The sequence below is a fragment of the Thermobia domestica genome, chromosome 10 (genome assembly GCF_964235325.1).
Source record: "Thermobia domestica chromosome 10, izTheDome1.hap1.1, whole genome shotgun sequence".
Taxonomy (NCBI): Eukaryota; Metazoa; Arthropoda; class Insecta; order Zygentoma; family Lepismatidae; genus Thermobia; species Thermobia domestica.
In genome coordinates, this window is record NC_137463.1 from 209,105,318 (window position 1) to 209,126,699 (window position 21,382).

Consider the following 21,382-nt stretch of genomic DNA (forward strand, 5'->3'; position numbering starts at 1 on the left):
TTCTTATAGCAAAGACCCAGAAGTACAAATCCTTAAAGATCTCTATTTTTACGTCATAAAATAAATGACTCGTTATATTTTGGTTACTATATTAGATATTCACAGGGAATTTTCACTCTTTTACACAGCTCGATGAACCTTTGGAACTGCCTGAAGAAAACCTAGAACTAATCTTTCCATCGAAATTGTACTGAGGTACTTACTTAACCCATAGAAATACCATCTTATTTAATTTTGTTGGGACCAATAATTTTTCCTAAGTTTCAACATCTCATACTCTTTTATTTCACGGTGTTTCTCTATATGTTAGATGTACTAGCTGCAAGTTTTAGGTAAATACATATTTCTAATACTCTTTACAAATGTCAAGTTATATTTTCAAAAGCTTTTAAAATTTAATCTTGGTAGACTGTAAGATGTTCTAACACCCCATGGAAATATCTAATTACTTGAAGATGGAATTGCTACTGGTGTTTATTAACTTTCCATGACCGGTTTCGGAAATTTTATCATCTAATACGAAAATCCCATACCTGTATTGGTCCTCTCTTTATTTGACAATATCTTGATAGCCGTTAGTCATATTTGAATTCATTTTCCAAATTGTACCTTCAAGTATGCAAGCCCCACATACATATCGTGTCGCTCTTTATTTTCCCATGTCTCGGTATCCGTAAGGCTTACCGAGTTGCAGTTTTCGGTAAACAAATATCAGTTCTTTACATTTTAGACACATGTATTTCCATATATCTAAAATGCAGAAATTAGGTACCGCATAGTACCCCTCTACCCCATTGGGGTACCCACTTACTTTTGCATACCAGGGTAAAAACACCAGTGGTCGTTACTTTAAGGTTGAAAACATACTCTTTTGTCTCTTCTGTGAGCACCGTGAATCGGTCGGAGCTGTACCATAGTTGGAAAGAGACACTGATCCTTCCTATATATGACCATGTAGTCAGAATTCAAAATCGAATAGCCGTTGAAGGAAAAACAATATTTTAAAATCCCTTGTATTGCACCGGTAGTAGTCATCTCAAAATCGAAATGTTCCAGTGGTAGTTAGGGTTTTGTACCAGTGTTCGTCACTCAAATAACTTGACATAATTTATTCAGAAACGCACTGTTTATCAGTTTAAAATTAAGAATAGAGTATAAAGTACTAATCTTAATAACTGTGCATCACTTTTGGCACTCAAGAAAGAAAATAAAAAAGTTTTTACATACTTTTTAAAGCAATTTCAGTAAGAAAAATGTTAACTGAATTCAAAAGTTAACTGTATATTATTTTAACGTTAAGAGTACAATATTAATTACTATGTTTAATAACTATAGTGACTTTAAGCACTCAAGAATGAAAATAAACATGTTTGTACATACATTTTTAATACAATTTGAGAAACAAAATAAGTTAACCGAATTCAAAACTTAATTATATATCACCTTAAGATTAAGAATGGACAATAAAATACTGAGGTTAATAATAATGCATTAGTGAAGAATGAAAACAAAAATGTTTTTAACTACCTATATTGTATTTACATGTTGTTATTTCTCATTAACATGCTTTTTGATAACGCACGATATGGGCTAGGGGTACGCACGAGAAATGATTTGAGACTGTCACCTCTCGCAAAGGTGTCGCGAAAGTTGTCTCGTCTCGAAAACTGTATCTGTTTCTATTGGAAGAGCTATGTCTCATCTCGAATTTCGTAACAAAAATTCGTTACACATGCAGTTTTGTGTAAAAAGTGAAATGTATAAATACAGGAGAGAAAACATTGCAGACAAACATTATGTTAGTATATTGAACATACTTTTTTGTATGTGGTGCAAAATATCTTCATCTATAGGGTTACTTTGCACCAAAGTTTATATGAAATGAAATCTTTGAGTTTTACGTTCCACGATTTTGCCGGGTATGCTAAAGGAGACTATAATCATGAGAATGAATGAAATAGTAGAATGAAAACTGTGAGAGAAAACGGGAAAACCCCGAGAAAACCACACACAGTGTTTGTCCAACACAAAGCCCATTTGGCACGTGCTGGGATCGATCCAGGAACTCCACGCAGGAGAGGTGAACGCTCCATCACTGAGCTACCACGTCCCCAAAAACACAACCTCAGAATATACTTCATATAGAGTAGAAATGAAATGAAATCTTTGAGTTTTACGTCCCACGATTATGCCGGTTAGGCTAAAGGAGACGGTGATGATGAGTAATGAATGAAATGGTGGAATGAAGAAAGTGGGAGGAAACGGGACAACCCCGAGAAAACCCACGCACACGGTGTTTGTCCACCACAAAGTTCACTTGGCGGGGATTGGGATCGAACCCAGGACCCCAAGCACCAGAGGTGAACGCTCCACCACTGAGCTACCGCGACCCCTCATATAGAGTAGAAGTAACAAGATGTAAAAAAAAAAAAAAAAAAATGGCCCGTCTGGAGGACATGTAAGCTAAACACCAATACAATTGTTACAGATTTATTTACTTGCACTGTTTAGGCTGAACATCGCAACACCAATATCATTATGTCACATCCTTTCAAAAGTATGCTAACTGCAACGTAGACCTGCTTTGCTTCGTAATGTCCAAATAGTTGATTACTGTGCTCGAAAGCAGGCAAGTAGCATACAAATTTATGATGTTGAAGGCGTTATTTTTCACAGCTATGGAGAAAAGACATGAAAACGAAAAATAAAAATAAATCTTTGTTTTACTTCCTACGGTTATGCTATGTATGCTGACAGTCACAAATGAGTATTGAAAATTGATGATCTTGGAATACGATTTGGTGGAATAATGAGGGGGGGGGGGAATAGACATTGATTAAATATAAAATTGAAAAGAAATAAGGGCCTGACGCTCAAATATTTATCTATCTGGCAGCCATCTTGATCCCTCTAAAATATCATGAAGTACTTGATTGATTCTAAACCCAATAATAGTAATAGTAATTATAACAATAAACACAGAATATACCTAGATATACTTTACGCACCTTGAAGTGTAGAAATTAATGATTGCAATCCTCAGCATTCCAATAGTTCTTTGGTTTCTCCAAATGAAGATTCGGACATCGGTTTTCTTCTCAAGCAATAATGGGGTACAATAATCAGTTGCAGTCCAAAGCCAAGTCACTAAGTTAAGCATGAATATAAAAGATTTTGTGTTAAATATTTCAATGTAAATTTCATGAAATAGAATTTATTAGTTAGTTACATACAAACTCTTACGCATGTAAGTCAGAATCTACTTGTAATAACTTGTAAATTTAAACAAACTAAATTATATCTACAGTTATAGGGACATCAAACATATATTCCATAAGATATATAGGGTGTCTCAAAAGTCCCCTGACATTAAGTAACTCGATTATTATCAGAGTTACAACAAAATGTAATTGGGAAACCGTCTCCAAATATGATGTTTCCAATGTAAGTTGAAGGAATTTTCAAAATCGGATGAGCCGTTTGGCTGTACACTCTTTATGCGTCCAATGTTAAATGAAAATGCAACGTTGCCATTTACCTGGACCCACAACATAAGTGAATGAAGTTACTGATTTTTACGCTAACATGTCGATGGCTAGCCCCCATTTCAAACAGTAACTTCATTCACATATGTTGTGGGTCCAGGTAAATGGTAACATTGCATTTTCATTCCACATTGGGCGCATAAAGAGTACAGCCCAAACGGCTCCTCCGATTTAAAAAGTGTTCACTTTAGAATGAAAACAACATATTTAGAAATGGTTTTTCCTCTTACGTTTTGTTGTAATGTCAGAGGACTTTCGAAACACCCTGTATACATCATACGAAGTTCCTTTTTAAATTCTACACGGGTGTAGTTTAATTGAATGTGAGATGGGTGATACACATTAGGCCGTTTGGAAATACTCTCACAGACGGCCGCCATTTTGGATTAAATTTGTTTGTTATAAACTGGTGGGTAATGTGATATATATATGGCCACAGGCTAGAATTTTCTCAGTATGTCAAATATGCAATCAGATTCCATGGAGCTTAATTTGGTGAAAAGTTATTGCCAATTGAACGTTGTATTTACCTCTTTCTTCTAGATGTAGAACCATACCGTTAGCACGTGAGGAATGCATCGAAATATTCAAACTGTGGAGCGGGAGGAGTGCCTGTACAGTGGTTACCGATTGCAAACAGAATCATCCACAATGTGACTGTGTTACATGTTGCAGTGTCACAGTAATTAACTAAATTTGAGGAGACGGACACATTCGTGAACATACGTCGTAGCGGACGATCGTAGAGAGCTACAGATGAAGCAACGCCTACGGCAGTGCTGACTTCTTTCTCGATGTGGCCCCAGAGGAGCACACGTCATTTATTAATGCAATGTGGGTTGAGTCATAGGGTCTGCGCGTGTATAAGTGCATCCGTACAAGGTGCAAATGAAGCAACATCTCCACGAGAACGATCTTGATCGCCAAGTGCAGTGAGTAATTATGGTTAACATTTTTATGCAAATACTCTTTTCAGATGAAGCTGACCTCTACGTAAATGGGAAGGTTAATAGGCAGAACATGCACAATTGGTCACCTGACAACCCCGCGTGCAAGACCCCTCCAACATGACCAGCGCAAAGAAAATTAATTATGTTGTTGGCAGACAAATGAGGAATACGTCTAATCAGTAACTTTTTCATTCCATAAAATTAACTGCGGAATAATACCTCACGCTCGTTCGTACAGGGATAGATATTGCGAGCTGCGATGCCCGAGGATGGTACATTCTCGCAGTTTTTTCAACACCATGGCGCTTTCTTCATTATGGATTCGTATTGCGTCACTACTTGAACAATTTTCTAGAACATGGGTTGATCGACGAGAGGCAGTTGAATGGCTGCTCGATCACCGGACCTAACGCTGTTCAATTTCTAGCTAAGTGGAAAAGTTAAGGCTATGGTTTGTGCAGTAAATATTCATAATGTTTATCATCTAGAACAAAGTATCGCCATCGTCTGTGCACAAATTTGACCCTATATCCTACTTTGTGTCCACAGCAATTGGAAGAAGCTTCTGCAAATGTTTATTGCTCAGTAGGAACATGTAGAACATATACTATAACCAGGGGTAAAAGTGGACCTGAAAAGGTGGGGGGACGGTAGGTAGCGGCATCACTCCACGCCGTTCCTCCTGCCTATCTCTGCCCATTGTACCATTTTAGGATCTGGGGGACGTCCTACATATTTTTCGAGGTGGGGAACTGCGTCCCCCGCGTTCCCCCTAGCTTTTACCCCTGACTATAACAGGGAAATGTGTTCGAAGTGGGAAAAATCAGAGGCGGTGTGTTTTATTACGATTTTGACTCGACATATCGGCTATCTAAATGTTCAAATGCAGTGAGGTGTGAAGCCTACAAGATTGCATTTCTATTTACATAATGTCTGAAAACCACTGGAAAGCTTCTTTTAGTTACGGAGAAAAAACGGAGACTGATCCATCCATCGTGAACAACTTTCTGGAAAAAAATAAATAAAAATAGCCCTTACCTTGTATCAGAGAATTATACACGAAAGTGCTCAAAAACCGACTTTCAATATTAACAATTTCCAGCGGGAAAACTCCTGGACCACACACTCGAATGAGGGGTATTTCAAACTCCCGTAAGATCTGCCCCCACAGCAATCCCCTAAATCCGCCCATGCTCAAAATACGACGCTTATAAGAATTCAGACAAGACGACACATACATACATACGAAAGAAACAATTCAATACGGCACATCAAAATATAAACTAGATGAACTTCTTTGAAAACACCTCATTTTACAAACAAAAGGTAGAAAAAGGTAAAAATGTCAGTATTGTCAACTTAGAATCTACATAAGAAATAAAATCTTTTTATGTGCAAAGCTATTCGTCAATACGTATAAAAAAGGGATTTATTAATGGTATTTAGCATTTATTCTTCCGTGAAGGTTTATCTTGATCACTAAAAAACCAGAAACGGTATGTCTCTATCACTGGAAAAAAAAAAGAAGGGTATGACATACCACTACATATAGTCTCACTTGGTTCACTGCCAATAACATTTCACCAGAATAAGTTACATGATATCTGATTGCATATTTGACATCCTCAGAACATTTTAGTGCATGGCCATGTATCACACTACCCACTTATCGTCCGTATTACAATTTCGAATCTAAGATGGCGACCGTCCGCGTGATGTAATCCGAAAGTATCCCTCTGGGCCTAATGTGTATCTCTTATCTCGCAATCAATGTAACTACATCCCTGTAGTTTTCAGAAAGGATGACAAGGGACTTCTGATGCATCCTGTATATAATAGTTGTATCAATAATGACGGGTATACCGGCTAGGCTAAAGGAGACGCTGATGATGATATAATGAATGAAATGGTGGAATGAAGAAAGTGGGAGGAAACGGGAGAACCCCGAGAAAACCCACTCACACGGTGTTTGTCCACCACAAAGTTTACTTGGCGCGAGCTGGGATCAAACCAAAGACCCCAAACACCAGAGGTGAACGCTCTACCACTGAGCCATCGAGGCCCGACAGGAATATTTGTTGAAGTCTACTGTCTTCTTCAGTACCAAGGTTACACAAAAATGAGCCTATGGTTTTGATGGAATTCGAACCAACATTATATGTATACTCTCTCAGCGAGAATCAAAGCTGGCACCAAGTTTACATATGCGCGCGCATTGTATTTTACTTATATAGCTCACAGAGCTATGGGCGAGCAAGCAAGGCACGTGCCCCGGGCGTGTGGTTGGAGGGGCTACTAAAAGAGAGGTTATATATTAGTACTTTTCCATTTTGGTGTTTAATACTTTTCATCAGAGTGCGAAATCATGAAATCAAAGTGGGGGAGACTGAAGGACTGAAGAGAGCGAGAGAGAGGGGAAAAAAAGCTGCGCAGTCTTACACTTCAAAGAATTGTAGTGAAATGAGGTCAGAATTCAAGATGACATTCGGATGCTTGGCACGAAGAAAAACATTGCAAGCAATTTTGAAAAAAAAAAGAAAGAAAAAAACTTAAATAATGTGATATATTTTGTAGGCTTTGGATATGTATGTTTTAGTTGGCATCAACAATTATTGGTGTGTTTTGTCACAATTGACAGTTTAGCGAGAGACTAGGCTAACTGACAATTTTAACTTTCTGAAAGAAAAGGAAACAAATGAAAACAGCACGTTTCAAAGGATACGACTGATATTCATAGTTTGGTTTAGTATACAACAGGGGTGGATCCAGGATGGACTACTGGGGGGCGGTGGGTTGTAATGCCACTACTTACAAGATAGAGCTACTTTTAAGAGATTCAACTCTGGGTGGGTTTTATTTTATATTAAAATACACAAAGTTTCCTCTTCTTGGGGGAGATAGACCCTCCCTGGATCCGCCCCTGTCTCAGGACAAGCCACACAGACAAGTGGTTGAGGCAAAGGTCAATTAATGACATTAGTATGCTGTTCCGTCAAAATCTCAATCTTGACCTGGATGTAAGTTAGCCTGGTCTCTCACTGAACCCCTCAATTGAATGTTTAATATGTAAATTAGGCACTTCTACATCACAAACAGTAAATATAACCTACCTTATTCTACGTTTTTAAATGCATTTCTACAACTGATTGTAACTTTAAAGGTTCTCGTGAAGATTAGCTGGCGGAGGTTACCTAACATAGCCATGAGTTATCAAATTAACAGTTGTGCTTCGTGGGTGATGATAATGATCCTGAGGTTAGATGTTAAATTGGACTCGAGAGCGGAACAAGGGCTGATCTTATTTGTGTCTCAGACGGGGGGCATGGAATGGAACGAATATGAAAATAAGGTTGCTGTAATAGTTTTTCATAGGGTTTGTAAGATTTTCGAAACACTTGGCATTTTTTTTTTATTTATCAAGACTTGACATTTTTTAAAGATAAAAATCAAGACTTGGCAATTTCAAGTTTCATCCCCCTCCCAATCTTGTAATGCTCGCTACGCCGCTGTAAGCAATGCATATTTTCGACAATATTCGTTGTTCATCTGTTTCCGCTGGGTTCCAACGTGGTGAGCTGCATATGGGACTTTTAATAGTGTTATTATAATGAGAAAGAATTGTAAATTATGTTGATGTTCCTAAAAGAGGGAAATTGAAAGAGAAATTAAATTAAAAATAAATAAGGGAGAGAAAAGTAATTACTTGAAAATAAAAATAAAGTCTTTGAGTTTAATGTCCCACTATTATGCTGTTAGGCTAAGGGAGTCGGTGATTAAAGCAAGTTAATGATTATGGAATATTTGGTGAAATGAGAAAGTGGGAGGAAACCAAGTCCCCGAGAAAACCTACGAGCACGTATATGAAAATGAAGTAAAACATACACTGGACTATGCTTTCTTTGTCTAGCAGAGTCATAGTTTGGAATCGAAAATGTGTTTTGAATCCTTGTATTTAGAGATTAAGAGTGTAAGTAACGAAATCACTTAATACATCCATTAAGATTTCGGAAAGCGAAATCTAAATTTAGGTAAGCTAACTCCATGTACTAACTGCGAAATAGGGTCATTTGCCCAAGTGTCTATTTCCTCAAGTCTCTAAACTAGAGTCATTTCCTAAAGTGGTTATCTTTTTTCTTAATCTGATGATCATCAACCGAAACAGAAGGGACACCTGCTGCATTCTTAGCAAATACCAGAAAGGGGATGGGTGGTTTCGCTGCAGGCTATTATGAAATATCTCCGATAGACAGGGTTGCAGTGTGTCACATAAAATTGTGTTGCTTTTAAAAATATGGTAAACTAAGCATAGTTGAAACTAGTTCAACTGAAAAAGAAGCATAAACTAAGACTTTACAATATAAAATGTCTTTTTTACAATAAATTAACTGAACTTTTCTTTAAAAACATATCACAACCTAAAAGTACTGACTAAATTATCTCAATGTGAAAGCGAAGCAAAAATAAGAAGTTATGTTGATTAAGTATCGAATTTCTATTGACGCCGTTATTTTATTTTTTTAGCCTAACGTCTTATGATTATGTACCGAGGCTAAAGGACACAAGCATGAGACGGATCACAATGCTGGAGTAAAGGAAGTTGGAGAAAACGGTAGGATCCGAGAAAACCAACGCACACGGTGCTCACAACAAAGCCTACTTTGCTCGGGCTGGAATTGAACCAGGAACCCCACGAACCAGAGGGTTGACGCCATTAGGACCAAGTTTTCAAATATATGCTGAATAAGTCAGTTTTATTATTATTATTATTATTATTATTATTATTATTATTATTATTATTATTGTTTCGAAAGAGATGTTCAATTTTAATTTAAAGTTACGTTCTTTGGTCAAATGTTTTGTTATTATCCTACGTACTAGGCATAACTCTTACTAGTAGTTCTATCAAAATTTCCTTCAATCTTAATTAAGAAGAAAAGACAATATTAAAATAGTATCTGGTACATAGTTTGTGCTGCACTTACTAATCGTAAGATTCCGAGTTCAAATCCCGAGTCCGTACATCCTGGTTAGGCCATCCAGGCAAGCGTGGATCCAAGGTGGGGGAGGGATCGGGCGACTTGGATTAAACTTTAATTACTACTTAAATAGAAAGGATTTCAGATTACTTAAATTTTGGAAAAGTGACAATCTTAATGTGTGGAGGAGGGTTAATTTATAGGCATTACGTTACATCGCTTCCAAATGTTCAGAAATTTTTTAACAGGCTACAGTATATACTTATCCAAATAAAGGGATATTTTAACCAAACCGTGAAGGAAATGTAGGGACGATTACTTCAAGCACCACACCATAACTGCATTGGACAGGAGATTTGGATGAGATCCCCGATTGTATTTTATACATTCCCAATGTTTTCCAGAGTGGGGTATTGTATTGCATAGTGTACCTCAAGAACTTTTGAAAGGGGGAGATAAGATAAAATTCCAAATATTTTATTATTTGTAAATAAAGAAGGAAAATCAAATTTACTTATTTTAGTTAAATAAACAAATAATGGGGAGAGAGAATATCGGGATTTGGTATTTGGAACCTGAATATCAGGGAGTGGAGAAAAAGTATGAAGAGTAGGCGAGAAGAACGATGAAAATCAATTTGCAATTTAAAACAGTTAAAAAAAAAAGTATCTCAGAAATGTGAAAATATGATTTTTATCGTTCGTCCCACATACTCTTCATATTTATGTGGAGAGGGGGAGTATCAGGAAGAGAAGTGAACATGCGCTCTACAAAACACAATAGGAAGATATTATTATTATCACAGTTATTACATAACCTCTCCCATCGAATATTTCTGCCAAAGCCTATGTAGTATATAGACCTATAGTCAAATTTAACTTCTCTCAATTACGCTCAAAGGCTATAGGAGACATTGATGAATGAAAGAATGAAAGAAACATGCCATAATTAGAATTTATATATAAAAAATATGGTACATTTGAAAATAATAGGGTATTATGCGAAAATTTCTATAAACTTATTTAGCAAATAGTCCGAAGAGAAAACGTTATTTAGGCAAAATTCAGTTTTTTATAAACTATAAAAGTATCTATAGTACATAAAAGACACATAAATTAACCAATCTCTGGTAAGGTGCACTGCTGGGACATAAGCGATACAGTTGAGTTGGATCAGACCCACTGCTGCTTCAAATGGAAAATGTTGAAACGACGAGTTTTAAGCAGAGCGTTTCTATTTTAGTAATTTAGGTTTCATGTAATAAACTCTGCTTCTTTCAGAACAGGAAAGTTACCTATTACTCTGAAAAATTAAAAAGAAAGAAGGAACTTCGAAAGATTCATAAAAGTAACGTATAATTCGAGGGTAGTTCAACACTAATATAACGCAAACATGTCTGAATAAAACGCCGACATGTACAATCTCGAAGATTACTAACATAATAGTTGGATTAAGTACATGAGAGTATTACACTTGCAATACACAAGCTTCAGAAAAAGAAAAAAGTTTGGTGCTGGTGTGTCCAAACAAGTAATTGAGTATATTCTTCATTTACTCCTCCGATCTACAATCAATTGCTGGAATATCTTGCTCTAGTGAAGTTTTCTCCTGATGGTACACCTTCAATACGTGTCGTCTGCTCGAACTCGCTCTTATAGGTAAAAACTGAGAAATGGGTGACTGGTGTGAAATAAATCTTCTGTATAAGAAATATAGATACAAAGCCAGTGCGTTTTCATCATACGATGCACAAAAGTGTAATTGGAAATGTTATTTCGGATTCGAAGTACATTTGTTGAATATACTCACAACTTATTGCAATTAACTATTTCCCAAGTAATTTCTAACAAGTCTTGTTCTCTTTCTGGAACAGAGACAAAGTCGTGTCACTTCCTGAAAATTAATGTGAAAACAGTTGAGTTGAGTTGATTTTGAGTTTAACGTCCCGTTCAGCAGCGAGGCTATATGAGACGTGGACCTACTGATTAACGTGGAATCCGAACCACATGAGCTCCCGCCGGGAATCGAACTCGGGTCTCCCGCGCCAAAGGCGCGTACGCTAACCGCTTAGCCACGGAGGAGCTCCCAATGTGAAAACAGTATTACATCACCCATACTTCCTCCTGTAATTTCATGTATTTATACATTTTGACTGGTTGATGAAATCTGCCTTCTTTATGAAAGAGTTTTAAAAAATCAGAAAACTACTCTTGAAAGAAACAGACACAAGCCTACTCTATCATTTGTAACTTCATATCTACCTAACCTACAAAAATGTATTATATATCAAACGAAATGAAATTTTACTTCGAAAATATTTTGTTATAACTTTCAAGACCGTAGAATTGAACGTAAAGTAAGAAATCAAGGAAAGCATCATTCTTCCATAGACAAAGGCGGCCAAATTAGGTATGGCAGCCATATTTGCTGAAGCTTAAAGCGCACTTCCAGGATATGCCTATACTTGATGGAAAGAAGCTGCCCTGCAAGTTTAATTAAGTTACTTTTTTTTTTTTAGTTCAGATTCCTACATACTGGACTAAAAAGTTTGCACTTAATTAAACTTCTCAAATATATATCAACCCACAGACCAAACTGCTCAAACTATAAACTTGAAATTTGGACAATATGTAAGATTTATGACATAGGGTACTACTAAAAAAGAATTTTTGGAAATTCGACGGGGAAGGGGGAGAAATAGGAATGGAAATTAACTTAATAAGATGGCCATATCTCCGAATTCCTTAAAGTGACAGATTTGAAATTTGGCATTGAGATTTCTCATTTAAAATAATGTGATACTTTTTTTTTTTCAGCGTTTTCTGATATTTTACTAAAAGGGTAAGAAAAGAAATGGAAAGTGGAAAAGAAGTGGGGGTTTGTAATTATTATATATCGATATTTCGAATCTCTGAAGGTTAGAAACATCTGATATTTTAATAAAAAGAGGAAGAAAAATGGTGGGGAAAAGGTAGGGAATGCAATTATTATGATAAGATGTCACTATACGTATTTTTTACATCTGGCCTAGAAGAAAAGAAAAAGGTGAGGATCATAATTACAATAAGATGTTCATATTTGTGGATCCCTGAAGATTAGAGGCATGAAACTTGGTATTTGAACTGAAATTCGGTACTCTATAGGTTCATGGGATGTAAACCCGTGGGCCGGCCGAACGCAGGTTTGGGGGCAAAGTCGCCTGGTACTTGAAATTATCAGTGTATTTCGGCATTCAGGATGGTTAGAGAAATGAAAGTTAGTATTTGAACTGAAATTCGGTGTGCTTGTACGTTTATGAGCTGCGAGACAGTAGGCTGAACATATGCAAGAGTCTGAGGGCGAAACACCTAGCTAGTCGAAGTATTACTATTATTAGGATCACGTAGTGGTACTTATAAGATTACAATGTTAGTACATACGTCCGTTACTCCACACGATAACTTTTGAACGAACGCGAATTTTTAAATTCTGTTTTTTGCCATAGATAGATAGAGTGATTATCTCGAGGGAGTTCGTTGATGCAGGTGATTTGCCTACCGGAAGTAGTAGAAATGAGCCATTTCCGGTTTCCACATTTATCAGAGGAAAAACGGAAATAGACAGAGATAAACGGTTTTCGGAAATCAATTACAAATTTCAAGGACAACTTTCATCTTCATCCTTAACACCCTAGTGAAATCGCAAGTTGTAGAAATAAGACACATCTTCTTTTATCGTTGATCACTATATAGCAAAAACAGTAATATATAGCGAAAACCTGTTTTCGTAATCGATTAAACGTTTCAAGGACAACATTCATCTTCATCCTTAACATTCTAGAATAACCGGAAGTAGAAGTTACTCTCTTCCGGTTATAATGCTGATCACTGTAAATTAAAAATGGTAATAGATAGCGAGAAGCAATTTTCTTTAATCAATTAAGTGTCCCAAGAATAGCCTATATTCCATTTCAACACTAATCTTTCTACTCAAACCGGAATTGAAAGAACCATACTACAACTTCCAAATTCAATATTAAATGATAAAATATTACGTAATCCTCTTTACGGATTATAATAATACATTCATATCTAGGGATCCCGAAAGTTAGAAACATGAAACTTGATGTTTGAACTGAAAATCGGTATGCTTGCAGGTGTATGAGATGTGAGGCCGTAGGCTGAGGAAACACGGCGGTTTCTGGGCGAAGTCCCCAGACAACCGAAGGCTAGTTATTAAATACATATTTTATCGTATTCTGATTATACATACAGTAGCAGAAGTTTCTGTTTTCCTTACAGGAAGATAAAGTGTAATAAATACAATACCGGAAATTTAAATTGTCACACTCGGCACTTTATGTATAAATAAAAGGAATTTTCAATATAATAAATATGACCTTCTTTTTGCTCTTGAAACATGTGTTCCCTTATTTTTAACTAAAAATCTATGTACTGAATTCCACATCTACAACTTAAGCGAATCTTCACATTCGACAGTCTCTGAAGAAAGGAAGAGAATTTTGAATATTATAGAAATGTCTCCGCTAGAAACGGCATTTTTGAAAGCGCTAAAAATACGTATTCTCTTATTATAAAGAAGAGTTTATATGCTGAGTTTCATCTCTCTAATTTCATGAATGTGTGAGATACTGAATTCTTTTTTTAAAAAAGAAAAAAAAAACTTTAAAAACCTCTTTATTTCCCTTGGAATACGTGCTCCAAAAATCCTTTCTTATCTCTTGCCTCCGTAATAAAAGGGATAGGCCGTAGGCCGGGAGTGCTCAAATAAAGGCCTCTGTGCGATCATGACACAAATAAGAAACCTCGAGTGCACAAAATATGATGCAAAGATACTCCATTGTGTATAACAGTTTTTGGCAAGTGATTTTTTTTTTTTTTTCAAAATCACCATCCTCTACCCTCGAAACAAATATTGCATTATCACTGAACACAAGATTAGTTAATTTATTTCGCGCTGGAGAAGAAAACAGAATTTGGAGATAGGTCAACATATTACGTGTCACGTCTTTATACTTTCATATTGTCAGCATATTCTTTAAAAAAGTAAACTGCTGTTCTCTATTAACATATGGTATCATTTTCAAAGTAAACAGCAAGAATAATTGTGCATAAATGAAATTCAAGAATCCTATTTTAAATTGTCTAAAACTGGTACACAAACAAACTTAAATTTTCCCCTTCACGAAAGTTACACATTTAGCGGCACTTATACTGTGGTGCTAGCCGGTGATGTTCACTATTCTCTTTTTTATAGATGCTAACTAAAAATGGGTAAACGTCAATTAAAGACATATCGTGGATATAAAATTTACTATATAATAATATTACGTATATGTTATACTTCTTGCTATTTACCTTTTCATACAAAACATCTTCCCGTATTTTTCACAAATCAAAATGTGGCAATTAATCGTGTTATAATAAACGTCTATTATATTTCTTGATATTTGCCTCTCTATGTAACAGGAACAATCTCTTATATAGCCATAATTTGTAAAACAAATCTAACCATGACAACGCAATATCGAATATTGTGTGCTCGCAATACCATAAACACTTTATTTCATTTCTTTGTGCGCTAGTGGAGTACACCCGAGGAATATTCTGTCAAAAATTTCAGTTTATTTTTACCTAAAGAAGCATGATCTAGGCGATGATAAGAGAATCACTTCCATTCTTGTATATAATAGTACTATATAGATTATGGAATTAGTGTTACCCAACATAATGTAGAGAGAGAATTTTTGAGATGACACCGAACTCTTCCAAAAACTCATTTTTCAAGACAACACTTTCAAGCCTCCTTTTTAAGACGAAACAGCCTTAAATCTCTTCTCTTGGCTAATAGGCCTACTATTCTTAATCGTTGTTATACTCTACGCATAAAACATTTTGTTTCAAACAATGGAACATTTAATATAATCTCCTTCAATACAGCTCATTTGAATTATACTGTACATAACCTGAGAAATTAATGTTATTTATTTAAGAATTCGTACATACTGTGTATCGTTTGTAATTAATTATTCCCTTTTTCTTAAATCTTTTAAGCAATAAAAGAAATCCAGTTTGTACCTTGAATTGCTCAGATACAATGTTTTGCCTTCGTAATATGGAAAATATGATATCTAACTTGTGGCAACCCTGCACATATTTTATCATATATGAAAATCTCAACCCCCGTTCTGGCCATTAGCCAATATTTTCGCGCCTGTGATGGATTTCCAGTTCATGATCAATAGCAAGATAAGACACTTGAGCAAATGTCCCACATTTTAATAGTTGAGCAAAACACACTTGAGCATCTGACCTGATACCACTAACTGCTTGCATCCGCTTCGTACATTGTTCGAAGGGTCACGAAGCAAATCACCTCATTTAGTCTACACATACCTAGTACTAGCGTTAATTACCTGCTTCGTTGGGTGAAAATAAGAAAACCAGTAATACATGTATGTTACGTTAGTCAGTCACTTTTTTTACTATTACGAAACGCTCTCTCATATCGGTTATTTTCGATCATTTGTAAGATCCGTCTCCCCTCTTTCCCTCCCCAAGTTGCTTGGCTGAATTTTGATTTAAATAGTATCGGAAGTGTCACTGTCCATTTCTGCGCCCCCGAAAACAATGGATTTAGATTAGGATCAGTTCACTTAACTTAGTAAGCCTACAGCTTTGGCGCGGCTCGACTTGTTGGAAAGCAATCCAAAATCTAAACAAATATATCGATGTCATTGGGGTTTACTAAAGTGTGTCGTAAGTCAAGAAGATTGAGAATCACTGCCTCGATTATTCACTTCAATTAATCATCAAACTCCTTTAACCTGAAGTATATAATCGTGGAATGTTCAATTAAAATTATAATTTTATGGCATCTAGAAAATGCACATATCGTACATTACGTTACATTACCATTCAATCGCAATAGGTTATTACAGACATGTGGTTGGCTTGAAGCTTAGCGTCCTATTCAGCGCCAAGACTGTGTACTACCTACACCTACAGCATAATATGGAATCCTACTCGCATGATCTTCGATCAAGATTTGAATCAACGGGAGGATGAAGATTTTCCCTCTCGTCAAGTAATTTCCCCAACTCGCCAAAGAATTTCTCCCTTGCCGGGAAAATATGTTCCCTCATTTCATATTTTACATATTATATACTATATATTATATCTTGCATCACTGAGAAATAAAAGGCTTGGATTGTATATCTGAAAAGTCGCCCCCTCCCCGCAGGCACGTAGCCACGATTTCGCAATACGGGAGGTCTGTGACGAAATACTGTGGTTATCACACCAGGGGTTCGATCAATCTAAACTATTTTACTGACAACATATCCATATTGATTTGTTAGGACAATAAAATGAGGATATGTTAGTAAGTATTTTAATTAAAGAATTATGAAGAAATCTTGCGTAAAAAAATAGAAAAAAGTATTGACAAAGACATAGTCTTCCAAGGTCATTCGAACTCGGTTCTTCTCGTCTTCTTTCTATTGCTCTTATCTTAGTTCAATGCCGTCAAGGATAGCAACGAGATCTCTTTCTGGAGTAAAGACATCCTATAAAATGGATTAGTGTTGCCGCGAAATTCAAAATGGTTCATATTATTGGTAATTCTGGGCATTGCTTAAGTTCTGACAGGCTATCTGAAAGAACCGGTTTATCGATCGTCATTTGTAGTCCATAGGGTTACTGGCGCAAGTCCCGGGGGGATGAGGACATGTCCCCTCCAATCTTAGAACTGGGGGGGGGGACTTTCCCCTCAATAATCCGATTTGAAATGCGTTTTTTGGAGAGAAATGTGATGATTTGTGTCCGATTGCCACAAAGGAAAGTAAGATGAAATTGATGTCCCCACCCCAGAATAAGCCTTAAATCTGCCCACCTCAGAATTTTGAAGACAACTCTGCTCCCCTGATCCTCCGCAGCATTGTTTTTCAACTTCATACAGGAAACCCTCGTTAACACGAATATCAAGGGACTGAAAAATCAGGAGTTCGTGTTAAAAGAATTCGTGTTAATCGGGGACACAAATTTTATTATTCGAATACATTTTCTCCATACATACACACTACAGTATACAGACTATACATACCACTACAGTATATTATGTATGTCATAGAACACACTAGAGATGGTATCGAGACGAGACTGAGTAGTCTCGGTCTCGTCTCGGTTCCAAATTCGTGACGAGACCAAGACTATTCTCTGTCTTGATACCATCTACAGAATTGTATCGAGACGAGACTGAGAGTTTCGGTCTCGTCTCGATTTCGGAAAGCACTCCTCGGTCTCAAATTCGAGTTAAAATCGAGATCGAGACTAGTGTAGGTCTCGGTACCATCCTCTGAAAAGTGAAAACACTACAGTAAGTTTATTAGCCTATCTTCGAAGATTTAAAAAAAAAAAAAAGCTTCCACGCAGAAAATCCAGGTCAAGTTATAAAATTGATAACTTCGCTAGCAGGGTGAGTACCGCTTGTAACGGAAAGGTATTTATGATTGCTGTCACCAGTTTGGAGTTACAGGGGAGAGAAGATGTTTTGTCTCGAGCTGTCGCCAGCTCGTCTGCCAAGCACCTGCATGTTCAGCGCTTGACAGAGGACAGAATCAACACCTCATAAGAGGAAAGATATCTGTTTCTGGTTTTTCTCTTATTTACAAGGCAATTTTCGTCTGTATAAATACTGTATGACAAAAACTGATCTGGAGTGAAATCTGAAATAAGAAAAATGATGTTTAAAAAAATCAAAGGATTGGAAGTTCGTGTTAAATCAAAACCTTTACTGACTCAAGGGACTAAAAATTAGTTCGTAATTCGTGCTAACCGAAATTCGTGTTAACCGATAAAACTTCCTATAAGATAACGTACAGCGATGCCGGGACCGAAATTTTGTTCGTCCTAACCGAGTGTTCGGCTTAAGCGAGTTCGTGTTAACGAGGTTATACTGTAATTTGAACATCCTTAAAAAAATTATGAGAACTGTTTTACCCGTCCCTCCCAATGTTGAAGACAGATTTGCGCCGCTGCATACGGTTAACATGGAGCTAGATGGAATTCGGAATGTTCCGTTATAATAATATCCAATTTCAACTTGATCCGCCCCCCCCCCCTCCCGTTTCCTCCACACAAAGCTCCTCGTAAGAAAGAGTAACCAAAACGCTTATTGTAGCTTTATATTTTTGAGGCTGATTCATCTGTTTCATCTTTCCTTAATATTTTTCATTTCTGGATCCGAAGGGGGGGGGTCTGGACCCACCCCTTGGCTACGTGCCTGCTTCCCGTAAAAAGCTTCATTCGAACCCTGAATCAAACAACTCCATCTGTAAAGCAGTGCTGAGTTGATTTTAATATCCTTTTCTGCAACGAGGCTGTATGAGACGTGGACTTACTGATTAACATGGACTCCGAACCACTCCCGCCGGGAATCGAACGCGGGTTTCCCACACCAAAGGCGCGTACGCTAACCGCTTAGCCATGAAGGAGCTCATATCTATAGCAGTGTAAGCAACAACAACAACAACAACAACAAAAAGAAACACACATACATACTAGAACAACAACAACAACAAAAAGAAACACACATACATATTAGAAGTTTGCGCAATTGGGGATCAAAACATTCTCAATGAAGTATGAGAAATAGTAAACGTCAAAGTGGGCTTCTGCTTATTCTTTACTTCGTTAATACTTAATTCCTTCTAGAAATAGTGAAACAATACTATGAAGACACAGTACTTAAACATAATCGAAAGAATAAGACAAGGAAACAGAGTAATTTCCGACTAATTAAACTAGTCATATATACTATACCTAACTGTTACATTGTATTTCTTACCATATTACGAAAGCGATATAACTTTTTTACCAGCCATAGAAGCTGGACGCAATCCAATACTGCAATTTAGACGCTGTAACGAAAGCTGCAAGTCAAACGCCTGACACTCAACTGTGTAATAGCTGTTTCAAGCGGCCTACAACTTATGACCTTGAAACTATGTGCTAGTAACCAAATTAATGCCAAGGTACGATACAAACACCCCAACTTGCCACAATGACGTCAACACAAGGAAAAAAAGAAAAACATCTAATTTTTGGTTCGAAAATTATGAAACAATAATAATAATAATGTAATTCTCAGGAACTCAAACATTAGTTAACTAGAGAACATAACAAGCAAAACAAAACAAAACAAAACAAAACAAAAAGAATCTTAAACGTGAGCTCTCCCTGACTGCTGTTTTTAAATTTCAGTGAGGCTGTAAAATATGTTTTGTTTTATTGTTAAAAAACAAAAAGAAAAAGAAAAATAAAGAAAGAAAGGAAATAAATTTTGTTGCAAATAACCTAGTAAAAATAGGTTTCCTAGACACAAGTGGCTCCGCGTAGCGTAGTTGCTAACGCTCTCGCCTTCGGTACGAGCGGACCCAGGTTCGATTCCGGTAGGGGCACTCGGTCGAAAAAGTATCAAAAGCTTTTAAGTCCAGACATCCTGAATGAGGCTTTCTTGGGTTTTCCTCATTTCATACCAGGCAAATGCCGGGTAGTACCCAACATATAGGTCCCAGGCCGTTTGCTTCCTTCCCTTTCCCCGGATAGTGTGCTCACCGAGGGACGTCATAACTCACATGTGACGGGCTAACAAGGTCATTGATGCCGAAAGCCCAGAAATCTAAATCCTAAATCTTCACTACACAAGAAAATGTTCGCGCTGAAAACGGTTTCTTAGCAATTATGTTAAGCAGTCCTGTAGTAAATCTCCATCAAGTAATAAACCGTCACATATAAAAAGGAAAGAATAAACACATAACATTCATTTTGCGTACCTTGAAATGTAAAAAGTTACAAAACATTAATATTCAAAGATTTCTCAAAATTCAGATTAACCCATTTCTTTCTCCTCAACCATTAACGAGTTACAATAGTAAGAATTGTGGTCATAAATCACATTACTTGTTTAGTACTATATTAAAGCAAGTTATACTAAAGGAATATATAATTAATGGAATATTTAACTAAAGTGATAATTTACTATTGCACTTACCCAGGCTTTTCTTTACTTCCGCTCTTCTTTTCCGTTTGTAAACAACCTCGTTTATAAACCAGCTCGCAAGCATACGACAGTTGTTTCATGACGTCATCTATGGTGCAAGAAAGAGGTGTCTATAGGCGGTCAGGACCTCACACACAGATGGACGTATATAACATATAGCTGAAGTATTTAACATACGTATACGTATATAAAATACGGAAGATTGTTAGATATCAGACATCCTGCAGCGACATGATATAACATCCAAGCGCGTTAAAGGCAGTAGCTGTGTAGAATATGGATAAAGTACGCTCCGTACAGATTTCCTTAGTAAACATAACGATTCCTTGTATTTGTACAATATACCGCTGTCCGGATAATGGATTTTTCTCAGTGTGAATAAAATATTTTAGGAAAGTAATGGTGTTTTCATTTGGTAATAAATAGTGGATGCGGAAGTAGTAGTGTGTGTAGCTCGATGGGGTCAGAGGTCGAACCATCCAGCTGTGCGCGGCTCGTTGCCAGCTGGTAGGCATGCTTTCGGTGCAGTGAACGATGCTTACCGGCCATCCGACTCAGAAGTGCGAGATGCTTGTGGCGGTTGGGAGCGGGATTGAGCATGTAGTGAAGACTCCTTCGTGTGTGTAACTGTGCATTGTGGTGTTTTTAACCCTTTCATGTTGTTTAATATGTGCGCGTTTATGTGTAAGCGAGTGTTGGACTATATGCTGTTACCCTTGGTAAGTACATAATATATTCACAAAAATATCTGTCGTTTCCGGGAGTGTGTAGTCAGAACTTTCTTCTGTTTAAAATAAAAATAATAAAACCTACGTATAATTAACACACTAAAAGGAAAATAAAAACGATG

The 21,382-nt window shown here is 36.7% G+C and overlaps 1 protein-coding gene across 7 annotated transcripts in view; it reads left to right on the forward strand.

Annotated features, from left to right (window-relative positions):
- The window catches only part of Tab2 (TAK1-associated binding protein 2), a 264,341-nt gene that overhangs the window by 50,037 nt on the left and 192,922 nt on the right, over nt 1-21,382 (forward strand). Inside the window, exon 1 of one of the 7 annotated variants that reach the window (XM_081729031.1) lies at nt 21,088-21,251. The exons of the other annotated variants lie outside the window; for them this stretch is intronic. The gene's annotated coding sequence lies outside the window, so the exon portion shown is untranslated. Of the gene's footprint in view, nt 1-21,087; nt 21,252-21,382 lie in introns of those variants that run through there. 7 annotated transcript variants of the gene reach the window in all.